Source organism: Ursus maritimus, unplaced genomic scaffold (assembly GCF_017311325.1).
Source record: "Ursus maritimus isolate PB19 unplaced genomic scaffold, ASM1731132v1 scaffold_31, whole genome shotgun sequence".
Taxonomy (NCBI): domain Eukaryota; kingdom Metazoa; phylum Chordata; class Mammalia; order Carnivora; family Ursidae; genus Ursus; species Ursus maritimus.
In genome coordinates, this window is record NW_024425675.1 from 2,539,990 (window position 1) to 2,554,748 (window position 14,759).

Consider the following 14,759-nt stretch of genomic DNA (forward strand, 5'->3'; position numbering starts at 1 on the left):
TTTTTTTTTAATTGATAGGCTTTTTGTTTTTAGAATAATTTTAGATTTACAGAGAAACAGAGCAGATAATAGAGAATTCCTATATACCCTTTTCCCTACAACCCCGATGTGCCCTGTTAATATCTTACATTAGTATGGTATGTTTGTGCCAATTAATGGATCTATTCTGATAGACTGTAATTAACTAAAATCCGTATGATTCTGATTTCCTTATATTTACCCTAATGTATTCTCCTGTTGGAGGATCCTATCCAGGATACCACATTACATTCAGTGGTCCTATCAATTCTTGGCCAACAATTTCTCAGCCTTAACTTGTTTTTGATAACCTTAACAGTTTTGAGGAGTACTGGTCAGGTATCTTGCAGAATGCCCCTCAACGAAATTTGTCTGATGATTTTCTCATGATTAGACTAGAATTGTGCATTTTGTGGAGGAAGATCACAGAAGTATACTGCCATTCTCATCACATCACTGCAAGGCAACATACTGTGCACAATGAGTTGTCTTGTTAATGTTGACTTTAATCATCTGGCTATGTGACATTTGTCAGGCTTCTCTACTGTAAAGTTACTCTTTATTTTGGGGGAGGAAGTCACTTTAATGGTGCACAGCCAACAAGTGGGGAGTCACGTTCCCCTTCCTTTAGGTGGACTATATGCATAATTTATTTGGAATTCTCCTGCATGAGGTAAGATTGTTTTTTCTCCCCCATTTATTACTTTATTTGATCATTTTTTATATTAGTATGAATCCATGGTTATTTGTTTTATACTTTGTATTATAATCCACTAAAACTTTATTTTCTTAGTCAAATTGTTCTGGCTTTGGCCATTGGAAATTCTTTCACCTTGTGCCCTATGACATACTCCAATCAATGTGGATGTTTTTATTTTTGAGTATTCCCTTACTTTCTTACACTACAGATGCTCCCGGCTCATCTTGTGTGTTTTCTTTTCTTTTTTTTTTTTTTTAAGATTTTATTTATTCGACAGAGATAGAGACAGCCAGCGAGAGAGGGAACTCAAGCAGGGGGAGTGGGAGAGGAAGAAGCAGGCTCATAGCAGAGGAGCCTGATGTGGGGCTCGATCCCAGAACGCCGGGATCACGCCCTGAGCCGAAGGCAGACGCTTAACCGCTGTGCCACCCAGGCGCCCCCATCTTGTGTGTTTTCTGCCCCAGTCTTATGGTCAGATAATTCTCCAAAGAGGAGTCTTGCACTTTTGTAAGCACAAAGTAGCTCCTTAATCAGCTACTCCAAACATGAAAACTACTCTCCAATATCTCATTTTTTCTTGTTTACTAAAAACAAAAGGTGGGAAAATGTTTAATAAATGATATAACCAGGAAATACAAATTCCCAGTGAAGATTTAAGGAGAGATGATTCAGATTTAGTAAATAGAACATAAAAGTGAGACAAATTGTTTGAAATAATAACTGTCCAGGAATAATAAGGGCTCTTTGGGTTTCATGTGTATAAAGGAAGCTTATAAAGATAGAAGATGATTGTGGTTGGGCTCCTCAAATAGTAGGTACAGAGGGATTAGGAAATGAACTTGGAAAAAACATTTTTTTTTTAGAGATTTTATTTATTTATTAAAGAGAGAGACCACAAGCAGGGGGAGCAGCAGGCAGAGGGAGAGGGAGAAGCAGGTTCTCCACTGAGCAGGGAGCCCAATGTGGGGCTCGATCCCAGGACCCTGGGATCATGACCTGAGCTGAAGGCAGACACTTAACCAACTGAGGCACCCAGCTCCCCAGAACTTGGAAAAATTTTGAAAGAGAAAATTATGTACACTCTCAAGTAGGAAATGAAATAGACATTTTTTTTACTGATTTATGTAATGACATTTTAAGATAGTCAACCTAAAATATTTTTCATTAATTTTCCTCTTTAAATACTAATTTATAAATTACTTTGCCTAAGAATTATCTGATGTTCTTAGACCAAAATCAGAAAGATTTTGAAGCGAAATCATTGCCTGCAAAATAGCATATCTATCATATGATCTGATTTGCATAAACATAATTATATTCATGGAAAAAATTTTGAGGAATATTTATCAACTTAAATATGGTCATCTATTTCTGCAATATTGGTAGGGTTTTTTCCTCTCTCTTTTAAAACACACTTTAGAAATAAAGAAAAAAAATAAATGAATTCAATAAACATTTCACAAAGCCAAAACACATTTTTTAGTAATATATGTAATTTCTGCTGAAAATTAAAACAAAGAAAGGATTCATAGATCAACTAGGGCTTGAGTTAGGTTTGAAGGTGAAGACTGGCCATTGCTTAAAGTAGTGAGTTGAAGGGTTGGCCAGAAGCAATATCTTTTTTTCTGGAAGGAAGAACTAATATCAATTTAATATTAAAAGGCTTGGATACTTCAAGTTTTTTCAAAATGTATTTCCCTATTTATAGGTTGGATAAGCTCTAAGGGGATGAGAAATCTCTGGAATTGAGAAATAGGGTGTGTTAGAGGTGCCCGTGTGGCTCAATCAGTTAGGTGTCTGCCTTCAGCTCAGGTCATGATCCTGGGGTCCTGGGATCGAGCCTCACAGGGAGGCTTCTCCCTCTCCCTCTGCTGCTCGCTCTGCTTGTGCTCTCTCTCTCTCTGTCAAATAAATAAATAAAATTAAAAAAAAAAAAGAAATAGGGGGTGTTATAGTGATTCATGTTTGGCACCTTTCATGCTAATTCATATCTCCAGCTAGAGTTTAAAAGGAAAGTGGCAAGACCCGGGGAAGTTCTTGACTTAAGGCATCTGTTCTCAATATTTTTGGTCTCTGGACCTTGTTACACTCTTAAAAATTATTGAGGGACTCAAAGGGCTTATATTTATGTGGTTTATACCTACCAATAGTTACCATGTTAGAATTAAGAAGAAATTTTAAAACCCTAATTATTAACTTAAAAAGTAATAAGTGCTAACACAGTTTAACATACATCACATGTTTGTATGAAAAATAACCATTTTGAGATATTCTACTTATCTTGACTTGGCTTTACATTTTTTGCATATCTCTTTAATATCTGACTTAATAAAAGCATTCTCTATGATTTAAGTATGTGAAGGAAATAGGAGGCCTTAGGAGAATTTAATAGTCTTTTCGGTTAGGTGTGGATATTTTTCTCTGATGTTACAGAAAATTTGGTAAGTGGTAATTTCTTAAAGGTTATTTGCAGTGAAGAATCTGAAACCATATCAAGGAATCTTTTGTACTTTGTTTTTATGTGCGTGAAACACAAGCACACATACACACATGCATGTATTGACCTATCCATTGGTCTAGCTGACACTTTGCATGGATCTTTTATCCATGAAAGATTTTTTTAATGGCCTGCATTGGTCATGTGGAACATACTGGTTCACTGTGGCGTGTAGATCTTTCATATGTTGACATACCTCATCAGACAATATCAAACAGTCCCGTTTATTAATATCACTAAAGTCTGTAAGCTATTCTTTTTTAAAGAGCTCCAGATCATTAAGATTGTTTATTTATTCATTTGAGAGAGAGCGAGAGCACAAGCAGGGGGAGAGGCAGAGGGAGAGGGAGAAGCGGACTCCCTGCTGAGCAGGGTGCCTGAGGTGAGGCTGATCGGAGGAGCTAGAGATCCTGACCTGAACTGAAGGCAGATACTTAATTGACACCTCAGCCACCCAGGTGCCCCTAAGCTGTTGGTAATCTTACAAATCAAACTGCCAGTTATTTTACCAGCAAAAGATGGGTTTATTTGAGAATATCAGAGAGTTGCAATTGTGGACAAGCAAGCAAACAGGATTTTTAATGGGCTTTGAAGGATTGGTACAAATAGTTTTAAGAAAGAGGGTTGGAAGGGAAAGGGTTTGAAGAACTAGACTCTAAGATCTTGTGGATACCAAAGGCAAATAAGGAATAAAGCCAGGCTTTTGTTCCCTGTGGTTCTGTGTATATGAGGAGGTGATGGGTGAACCTACATTTTTGTCAGCATTATCGGTTAAAATTAAGGAATTAACACCTTTTAGACTGATGTGGTGGGGGCTTTGGGAAGGTGGGGACACAGTGGTGAAGACCGTGAACAGAAGTTCCTTTATTTAAAATACATTTATGTCTCAGAATTTATCTAGAGACAAAAATCCACTAGAAAAGGAGTATGTCAGAGGGGAACATAATTTTGCTGATATATTTTTGACAATTTGAAAAGCCTATGGAAGTGTTGGCAAGGAGACTGTAAATGTCAGAATATTCACATAGGTGTGAAACAACTCAAAGGGAAAGTACTTTTGTTGAAAATACCTTTCTGACATATTGTTACTAGTAGTGCCAAAACTTGGTGGGTACTGAGTCTCTCGATCTCTGCGAACCGTGATTGTCTCATTAACAGGGAATACCGCAAGGAGTCACTTGGAATACTGATTTCCGTGGCCTTTCGCAATTGCACTAAATCGGGCTCTCTGCGCTTGCCGTAACGCGGACTCTACCATTGTTTTCCGAGGGGGGATTTGGAGGTAGCGGAAGAAGGAGCCCGAAGGGTGTGTGTGGGGGGGAAAAGCCGGGCGCTCCGGAGGACGGTTGTTTTACGGATCCCGTAACCAGCCCCTCCTACTCCCCTTTCCCCTCTCCCCGCCGCCCCTGTCCCGTCCGGGAGCGGCGGCGGCCTTGAGCTTTGCTGTGTTCCCGCGGTGGCAGGTGAGCGTCCGGCGCGCGGGCTCCCCGGGCTTCGCTCCCCACCCCCCGTATCTTCTGGGCCGGTGGCGGCGGCCGGCCGGGGAGGCGGCCTCGGCGCACAGTAATGGCAGCGCTGTGAGCAGGGGAACGCGAGCTGACAGCCGCCGCCGCCGCCGCCCACCTTCCTCGCCGGGGGCTTCGTCCTTCACTCCTTCGGGCTGCCTCCCCCTCCCCTTGTCCCCTGTCCCTTGTCCCGCTTCTGCAGAAGGTAACCCCGCTGAGGGTCGGGGAGCCGGGCTGCAGGCGCCGGGAAACTTCCCTTCCCGGTTAATGGGTGGCGGGGATGGGGCGGAGGAAAGGAGTTGGGGGCGAGAAGGGGGGAGGGGAAAGGGATGGAAGGGGGGCGGCGAGGGAAGATGGTGTCCTGTAAGTGACCCCGGCTCCCCGGAGCGCTGACCCCTAAGCCCGGCCATCCCCTGGACTGGATCCCGGGCCTCCCCTACCCGGCCTTGGCCGCCCCTCCCTCGGCCCCATTTTCTTCCGAAGGAGGGAAGGTGAGAGTGCGTGTACTCTTCTGCTTGTTTACGAGCTCACACGGATACACAACTCTGTGTTTGGGGGCGTGTGTGGGGGCATCAATTTCTTTCATCCTTGCCACGAGTATTTTCACTTTTGTTTCCGCAGACAGTGAAGATTGATAGCTATGGGGAGGAGTAACCTACGTGCACTCCAGACCTGTCTCTACACTTAGGGTCTGGTGAAATAAGATCCTTAGACTCCTCAGAGCACTTACACACTAGGGAGTCTGGACCATTCCCTACAACCCCACAGATACGTGCATGTAAATAAAACATCTGTGAATTGCACACTGTTATTGTTAAATCATCTCCTTTCCCTCAGGGATTACTATTACCAGTTGATGGGCGGTACCGTGTAAGTTTAAATTTTGAACATAATTAGATTAGATAACTAGAATAGATAAGATTTGAAGATATTAACGTTCACTGTAGGCGTTTTGACTTGACAATATAAAAATCTTCAAACTATATCTGTCCCAAATGTACATTCAAAGTAAACTGTGGGAAATATTCACTTTGTTGTCATTGATTACTGACTACCAAGTAGATACTTAAAAGCACTCAGAAGGCTATTCCCTACCCTTTAGAGTCTCACATTCCTTTCCAAGGCAGACAAATTGGTTATACTTTGCCTCTTTTACCCAAATACAGTGTTTGGAAGACCCTTCCAAAAGAGTCCTAGGTGAAATTACAGATGTACACAGTGTTTTGAGTTATCCTTTTTTTCTTTTCAGATGCTGTTTATAATTTGGGGGAATATTTCTGCAGTGTGCATGCACATAGTGTGTGCAAAATGCCTATTCTATGTATTTGAATGTTCAGGTGCATCTGAAATAATCTCACTCTCCATCCTCTGGTGATTTTCAGTGTTTGATGAAAGTTAAGATGGTTTATCCATGTCTTTTATCCTCACCAGTTTGTCATTTTTTAAAATTAAGTGTTGTGGACCTTCTTTAAAGTCAGTTTTGCCTTATCTGTCAGTTAAATATTAGTACCTGGTTCGTATGTCAAGTATTATTGCAGGCATTAGGGATACAGCAGTAAGCAGAGCATGTGAAGTTTCTGCCCTCCTGGAGCTTCAATTCCGGTGGGGGTCGGGAAAATGGATAAGACATAAATAAAAATAATTTCAGGGACTCATTAAGTGCAGTGAAAGAAAAAAAATGGAAAGTTGTGGTGGTGACTGAGAAAAGACTACTTCAAGTGCCCTGGTTGGGAAAGACCTGTCTGAAGTGACCTTTGACCTGATACCTGAAAAGTCAGAAGGGTTTTGCCTTTGGAGTCTGAGGGAGGAGTATTCCTATCTAAGGAACAGCACAGGGAAGTTCAAAGAGGTGGTGTAAAGCTTGGGGTCAGTAAACTGAAAGAAGCTCAGTGCCTGTGGACCCTAGTGGGGGATCAGAAGTTAGGTCATAGCCAAGGGCCAGATCTGGTGAGGTCTCATTGTCCAAAGAGTTTGGCTTTTATTCTTAAAGTACATTGAAAAGCTATCGGAATTTTTGGAAACTGGAAGTGATCTGGTCTGATTTACAGTCTGACTGCAGGGGAGATTGGATAAGAAGAGAAAAGAAGCAGACCAGTTAGAAGGCTGTGGTAGATTAGGGACTGGCGTGTTAGAGACAAGTTAAAGATTTTTGAGGTATATTTTGGAGCTAAAGGTATTGAACTTGTGGCTTGCATGAAAGTGCGGTTGGTTGGGACAGGGGTGCCTCCTGGGTTTTGGATTTCAGCTGGAGGATGGTGATGCCATGTATTGAGATGAGAAGGTGGTGAGGGAAGCATGCTACATGGGGATAAGCTTGCATAGGACATGTTAAATAGGACCTGTTAGATGTTCAGGTGGAAGTGAGAAGTAGGCAGTTGGATATACAAGCTGGAGTTTAGTGAAGAGCTTAAGAAGTCATTGATTCAACAAATGTTTTTCAAGCACCTGCAGTGGACCTGGCAGTGGGGATATAGTAGTGACAAAAATCTGCGTCTTCATGGGACTTAAATTCTAGTGAGGAGAGAAAGAGATGGGGCGTCATCAGCTCTTATCTGTTGGTTTATTTATGTTTTGAATAAAAACTACATTCACATAATTCAAAATTTAAAATGTTTGATGGGGTACAGAGTGAAAATCTCCCCTATTTTTTGTCTCCTGTTACGCCCAGTTTTTGTGGTGCTAAACAGAGTTCATGTTTTCTTACATACCTTTGCAAAGATATATTTTATGCACATATAAACAAATATGTATATACTGTTCTCCCCACTTTGCCAAAATGGTAGCATACTTCACCTGCCTTGACGCCTTGTATTTTATAGAGTATGGAATGGTGTTTAAGTTATGAAACAGATTGAGACCCCCTAAGGAAAGAACGCAGAGAGAAGTGGAGAAAGCCCTGGAATACTGCAACATTTTCTAGTTGATCCCTGCTCTCTGAGTTTTGGACCTGCAGATGTGGAGTTGTTCAAAGAGCTGTTACTTTTTGTGAGACTTTTTACAGAAGTTTGCACTGTTTCTTTTGTGTTCCACCTTTCTTATCTGCCTGTTCTCTTTATAAGCTGGAAAATGCCTGATTATAATTGAAGGCAGTGTTTTCGTGTATATACTGTCAATTAAATTCAAGAAAATTGTTGATAGGATCAGCCCTGGAATCTTAATATTATGAAGACTTTTGACTGATTATTTTTAAGTCTAGGAAAAACAGGCAGAGATTTGGAATGTTAGATTTATAACAAGTTATTGATACTTGAGATGTATGACTGAATCCTTGCTCAGTAATCAGTTAATCAAAATATCTGTTCAGAGTGATCTGGCTCTTTGCCTGGGTTTGAATCTTAACAGTAATGTTTCTATTATATTGCAGATGTTAGTATAATCCTTGTATTATTATCTTTAAGAATATTTAGAGTCATCCTATGTTACTATTTTGTGTTTGGGAAGGCTTATTGGAGATACTACTAGAACAGTGTAGGTCTTTTGATCCTTAAAAGTTTTGAGACAGTGAGTAGTGTTAAGATCATTAGCATTTGCTACAACTGTTGGGCTGCTGTTGAACCCTGTTGATTGACCAACCTGGAGGAGGGGAGATGGAATATTTTTTAATGAACTTATAATGCTTTATATATTGATTGACATTTTGATTTTCAGTTAGCTGTCTTTAGCCAGTGACTTGCTATGCAAATTTATCTACCTGTTTTTTCCTGAGATTGTTCTTTTTCTTTTCTTTTCTTTTCTTTTTTTTTTAAGATTTTATTTATTTACTTGAAAGAGAAGGAGAGCACAGAGGGAGAGGGAGAAGCAGACTCCCCTGAGCAGGGACCCCAATCCAGGACTGCATCCCAGGACCCTGGGATCATGACCTGAGCTGAAGGCAGATGCTTAACTGACTAAGCCACCCAGGCACCCCGAGATTGTTCTTGATTTAAGAATTGTTTTGTTTGGTTTGATTTTTGTGGTCATTATTTTTATCTTTACTTCTCTTGTATTCTTTTTTGCTTGAGATTAAAGTAAGCTACTAGTTTTTAGGTTGGAGAAATATAATCTTTGATGGAAAATATTTAATAGTACTTTTTGGGGGCGCCTGGGTGGCTCAGTCGTTAAGCGTCTGCCTTAGGCTCAGAGCGTGATCCTGGTGTTATGGGATCAAGCCCCACATCAGGCTCCTCCGCTGGGAGCCTGCTTCTTCCTCTCCCACTCCCCCTGCTTGTGTTCCCCCTGCTTGTGACTGTCTCTCTCTCTGTCAAATAAATAAATAAAATCTTTTAAAAAAATGTTTAAAAAAATAGTACTTTTTGAAGCATTAGACACTGATTATGTATAAGACTACCATTTGAAATATGTGTAGTGAGTGTGTTAAGCTAACTTAAATTCTGTAAATGTACAGGTGTTAATGTTCTATTTGAAGATTTTAGTTATCTAAATGATTTTCATTTATGTACTTTAACATCATAAATGATGTTACTCTTGTAATTTAATCATTAGCCTGATTGTGTGTGTCAGAATTTTTTTTTATCAACAAAGTTGACAATTTATCGTTTTTGTTTCTCTTACCAGCGGTAAGTTTCTTGAAGGCAGCATCTCTAGCACCTGCAACTACATAAGTATCTCAATGACTTAAGTCTTGTTTCAGTGTAGGTTGCTTTTCAAATATTGAAATGTTGGATTTGCCTACCCTGTGTAAATACTTATGAATTTCTCAACTTTATTTTAACTCACTTGAGGGAGAGAAAGTATAGGATACTTAAAAAATTTTTTTTTTAAATTTCGAAACATATACCTTCACCCAGGTACCTTTCACCCAGCTTTCCCTAATGTTAATAACTTATGCAACCAGGGCACAGTGATCAAAACCGGAAACTAACATTGGTACAATACTGTTAACTGAACTACAGCCCTTATTTGAATTTCACCAGTTTTTCCAATAATGTCCTTTTTCTGTTTCATGATTCAAGCCAGAATCCTACATTGCATTTAGTTGTTGTGTCTCCCTAGTCTTATCTGATCTGTGATAGTCTTTTCTCTTCTCTCATGACCTTCACTCTTGTGATGAGTGTGTGGTCATTTATTTTGTAGAATGTCTCTCATTTTGGGTTTGATGTTTTCTTGATTTATTGAAGTTTTGCATTTTGGGCAAAAATACTCTAGAAGTAATGTTGAGTGTAATGTTGAGTCCTGCCTTCAACTACTAATGTTGAGTACAGGACGTCAGTATATCCTGTTTGAGATGATATTAATTCTCATCTGGTGGACGTGATGTCTGTCAAATTTCTCTACTTGTAAAGTCACCATTTTTCTCTTTGTTATTACAAGATATCTTGGGGAGATTCTTTGAAACTGTGCAGATATCCCTGTTCTCAAACTTTTGCCCACTTGTACAGATCTTGCCTGTAACAGTTATTATAGTGGTGCTCGTCTGATGTGATTTTTTCTCATTTCCTTCTACATTTATTAATTAGAATTTTTCTGTAGGGAAGAACTGCCCCTTACTTATTTAGTAATTTGTTTGTATTAGTATTGAGTCATAGATATTTGTTTTTTTCTATGGTTTATAATCTAATACTGTCATTATTTTGTTGCTCAGATTGTTCCAGGTATGGTCTTCAGGTTGGCTCTTTGTCTTTTCAACATGCCCCCTTCTCTTTTCTTTAGGGAAACACTTCTTTTCTGGCATGATAACATTTTCTAGGTTTATCATGTGTTTCTCTGCTGAGACCCTGGAATCAGTCACTTGTCCAAGAGCTCCGGTTCCTTCTATTGGAGATAATATTTAGAAACCAAGATCTGGATGCAATGTGTGCTTATTGCTGCTGAGGTGTCATTGCTCCTATTAGGCCCTCTCAGCAGACAGAGCTAGAAATATATGTATGTATACACATTAATCCACACATATACAAACATCCATATTTATTTCTGTATCTTTTTATCTATGTGTGTATTTATTAAAAACCATGAGTTCATAGTGATAACTCTGATTTCAGTCAAACACTGTAGAGTTTATGCTAGCTGTCCCCCTTTGTTTATAATTACTGTTTTCTGACAGTGAGAAATAGAGTATACTTTGGTACGAAATGACCAGAATAATGAATGTAACAAGAAGATCCCCAAATAGTCCTGACCTTAAGAAACATGTTAAGCTATCTTTCAAAATATTTCTTTTATTTGGTAAAGGTCTATATAAACCAAAAGTAATCACATTTTGTCTTCATAGTTCTAAGTATTGTTGTAATTACATTTAAAATTTTTTTAGAGATCACTTTGCACTGAGATTTAGATACTTTCTTTTGCATCAGAACTTTGTTGTCCATATGATCTGGATTTTAAACACTTAGGACGACTGTACCTTTTTTTGTTTTTTTTTTTTATTGTGGTAAAATGTACATAACAAAACTTCCCATTTTAACCATTTTTAAGTGTACAGTTCAGTAGCAGTAATTGTACTCACATCGTTTTCACAACCATCACCACTATCTATTTTCAAAACTTTTTCATTATCTCAAATAGAAACTGCAGCCATTGAGCAGCATTCCTTTTGTGTGTATTGCATTTTGCTTATCCATTCTTTTGTTAATGGGCACATGAGTTCTGTCCACCTTTTGGCTATTGTGAATAATGCTGCGGTGAATGTTGTAACACAAATATCTTTTCCGTTCTTTGCTTTTCATTTTCTTTGGGTATATACCTGGAAGAGCAATTGGTGCTCTCATATGGTAATTCTATATTTAGTTTTTTTTTTTTTTTTTTTTAAAGATTTTATTTATTCATTCGACAGAGAGAGAGAGACAGCCAGCGAGAGAGGGAACACAAGCAGGGGGAGTGGGAGAGGAAGAAGCAGGCTCATAGCGGAAGAGCCTGATGTGGGGCTCGATCCCATAATGCCAGGATCACGCCCTGAGCCGAAGGCAGACGCTTAACCGCTGTGCCACCCAGGCGCCCCTATATTTAGTTTTTTGAGGGCCTGCTGAAATGTTTTCCATGGTGGCTGCACTATTTTACATTTCCCACCAGCATTACATAAGGATTCCAATTTCTCCACATCCTCACCAACATTAGTTATTTTCCATTTTTGGCTTGTTTGCTTGTTGTGATAATAGACATCTTACTAGGTGTGAAGTAGTATCTCATTGTATTTTGGATTTACATTTCCCTAATGACTTGTGATGTTGACCATCTTTTCATGTGCTTGTTGGCCATTCGTGTATCTTTGGGGGAGATGTCTGTTCAGGATTTTTGCCCATTTAAAAATTTGTTGTTGTTAGAATGTTCTTTATATACTCGGATATTAATCTCTTTTTAGACATATGAGATGTAAATGTTTTCTCTCATTCTGTGGATTGTCTCATTCTTGATAGTGTCCTCTGATGCATGAAAGTTAAATTTTGATGAAGACCAATTATCTGTGTTTTCTTTTGTTTGCGTTTTGGTATCGTACCCAATAAATCATTCCTAAATCCGATGTCAAAGCTTTTCCCCTGTGTTTTCTTCTATGAGTTTTTAAATTTTGTATGTTTAGATCTTAAGTATAGGTCTTTCTTCCATTTTGAGTTAAGTTTTGCATATAATATAAGTAAGGACAGTGTATTTTGTGTGGATTATCTATAGATGGCTTTATATTGGCACTTAGTTATCTCCAAACTTTGACTAGCGTGGCAGTTAAATTTTAGAAGGCTAAAAATCAGTTATAAAGAAGGTAATCGAGGATTAAGGAAATTGGCATTATGATGAAAGGAATTGTATTTTTTTCCTATCTGAAACAGGTGAACATTAAAATGAACTGCTTATGAGAAAAACAGAATTAAAGCCTTTTAAATTGATATATGGGAATAAAGTATGAGGGAGTAAAAGCATATAGATTTCAGCAGTGGTACCGTTTTGGTCTTCATTAGATTCAAAAACATGGATGGAAAACTTAAATTACAGAAAAGAATAGAAAATAATACTACCTAAACTTAACATTGTCCAGCAAACTTGAAATGTATTTATAAATATTGTCTTTTTATACTGTTTTTATGTTGTGCAGATGGAGAAAATGAAATAGCAACTAGCCTAGGATCACACTGTCATCGACAGAGTCAGTTTAGAATATTAGCTTCCTGATTTACACCTTTTCGTTTTTGAAACCAGTATTTTCCTTCCTTCCTTCTTCTCTTTCTTTCTCATGGCTTGTTTGTTTTATTTTGTTTTTTAAGTAAACTCTACCCCAGTGTGGGACTTGAACTCTCAACCTGAGATCAAGAGTTGACCCTCAGATCAAGAGTCACAGGCTCTACTGACTGAGCCACGCAGGTGCCCCTCTTTCTTATGTTTTGACATCTGGCAGAAACTTCTCCACCATCCTGACATTCAGCTTTTTAGGTGGGACTTGCCTTCTTTTAGAAGGCATCCACTTCCTCTGAGCCAACTCTAGTTTCTACAGTGGCAAATAATAAATGCAGTACAGGACAGTGGATGAGAGCTTCATCTTGAAGCCAAATGGATCTGGATTCAGATTCAGGGATTGCTAGTTATTAGTTATATATGTATTTTACCCAAATTTTCTAAATGTCAGTCTCTTCATCTTTAAAACAGGGAAAATGATAATAGCCATTTTAGGGTTATTTTGAGGAATTGATGAGATAATGTATGAAATGTATTTAGCATGGTTTCTGGAGTATATGAAGCCAATAAAGATTTGCTATTATTATTATTACTGTTATTATTATTAACAACTCTGTAATTAGATGCTTTTATGATGATCGTAAGGAATGGGCAGGGTACATCCTGCTCCAGGTCCTTCCTGTAGGAAAATTGGTGTCATTATTTTGCATTTCTTTTTATAACTTGCTGTGTTGGATTGTCTTTATTTTTTTTTTTAATATTTATTTTTTTAAGAGAGAGAGAGCACAAGCAGGGGGAGGGGCAGAGGGAGTGGGAGAGAGAGAGAAGCAGACTCCCTGCTGAGTAGGGAGCCTGACATGGGACTCAGTCCCAGGACCCTGAAATCACAACCTGAGCCCAAATCAGGAGTTGTATGCTCAACTGACTGAGCCACCCGGGTACCCCTGGATTGTCTTTATTCTTTTTTTTTTTTTTAAGATTTTATTTATTTATTCGACAGAGAGAGACAGCCAGCGAGAGAGGGAACACAAGCAGGGGGAGTGGGAGAGGAAGAAGCAGGCTCATAGCAGAAGAGCCTGATGTGGGACTCGATCCCATAACGCCAGGATCACGCCCTGAGCCGAAGGCAAACGCTTAACCGCTGTGCCACCCAGGCGCCCCTGGATTGTCTTTATTCTTTACCTTAAGGGACACTCAAGTGAAAGTATGGGATTGTAAGAGGTTGTGTTGTCCCTGCTGTCTTCTGGAATTTTAAGCAGGAAGTGGTGAGCAAAGTTGATGTGTATCCGCCATAGCTGTAGCACCTTTTCTTATTCTCCCATGTCTGTGTCTTCTACAGCTGTGCCAGGATTTAAGTGGGAATTAACACATAGCAGCTCACAAGTATATTAATTTGAATGGAAAAAAGGACCAGTTGAGAAATAGTGATAAAGTTGATAGAATCGGAAGATGAAGCAAGGACTCTAAATTTTATTACAGCCAATAATAAACAAGTAGAAACTGATTAGTGTGTGATTCCCTCCTCCATATAAAAGCTGTGTAACCCATAACAATGCAGATAAAGCAAATTATAAAATATTAAAATATTAGTCTTAGCATCTTAGCCTATATTTGTGAGAAAAGGCTTAAATTCAAGATTTTTAAATATTTGTGATTTAATTTAGCTTTCAAAAGAATAGGATGACAAATATTGCAGTTCTTTGGGTAGTGCAAAGACAGGATGATTAGGGTAACCCTTTTTAATGTTTGGGTAGATCAGGCCTAGGAAAAATAGTGCTCTGGATCTTGTAATTATTTGTGGAAAGGCCGGTTGGTCACAGCTTTGTTCAGCATGCATGCCAGGGTGAGCTTGCCTGCCTTTGAGGGAGTTAGACAAATTCAAGTTCTCTAACTCATTTGAGATATTTATATGAGAGTGGTTTTCTTTTTCTTATTCTTATTTTTT

The 14,759-nt window shown here is 38.9% G+C and overlaps 1 protein-coding gene across 2 annotated transcripts in view; it reads left to right on the forward strand.

Annotated features, from left to right (window-relative positions):
* The first annotated feature begins 4,534 nt into the window (after positions 1-4,534).
* Positions 4,535-14,759, forward strand: part of CUL2 (cullin 2) — a 97,546-nt gene continuing 87,321 nt past the window's right edge. The window contains exon 1 of one of the 2 annotated variants that reach the window (XM_040645255.1): positions 4,535-4,678. The gene's annotated coding sequence lies outside the window, so the exon portion shown is untranslated. Of the gene's footprint in view, positions 4,679-4,775; positions 4,926-14,759 lie in introns of those variants that run through there. The other variant, XM_040645254.1, reaches the window with a different exon arrangement.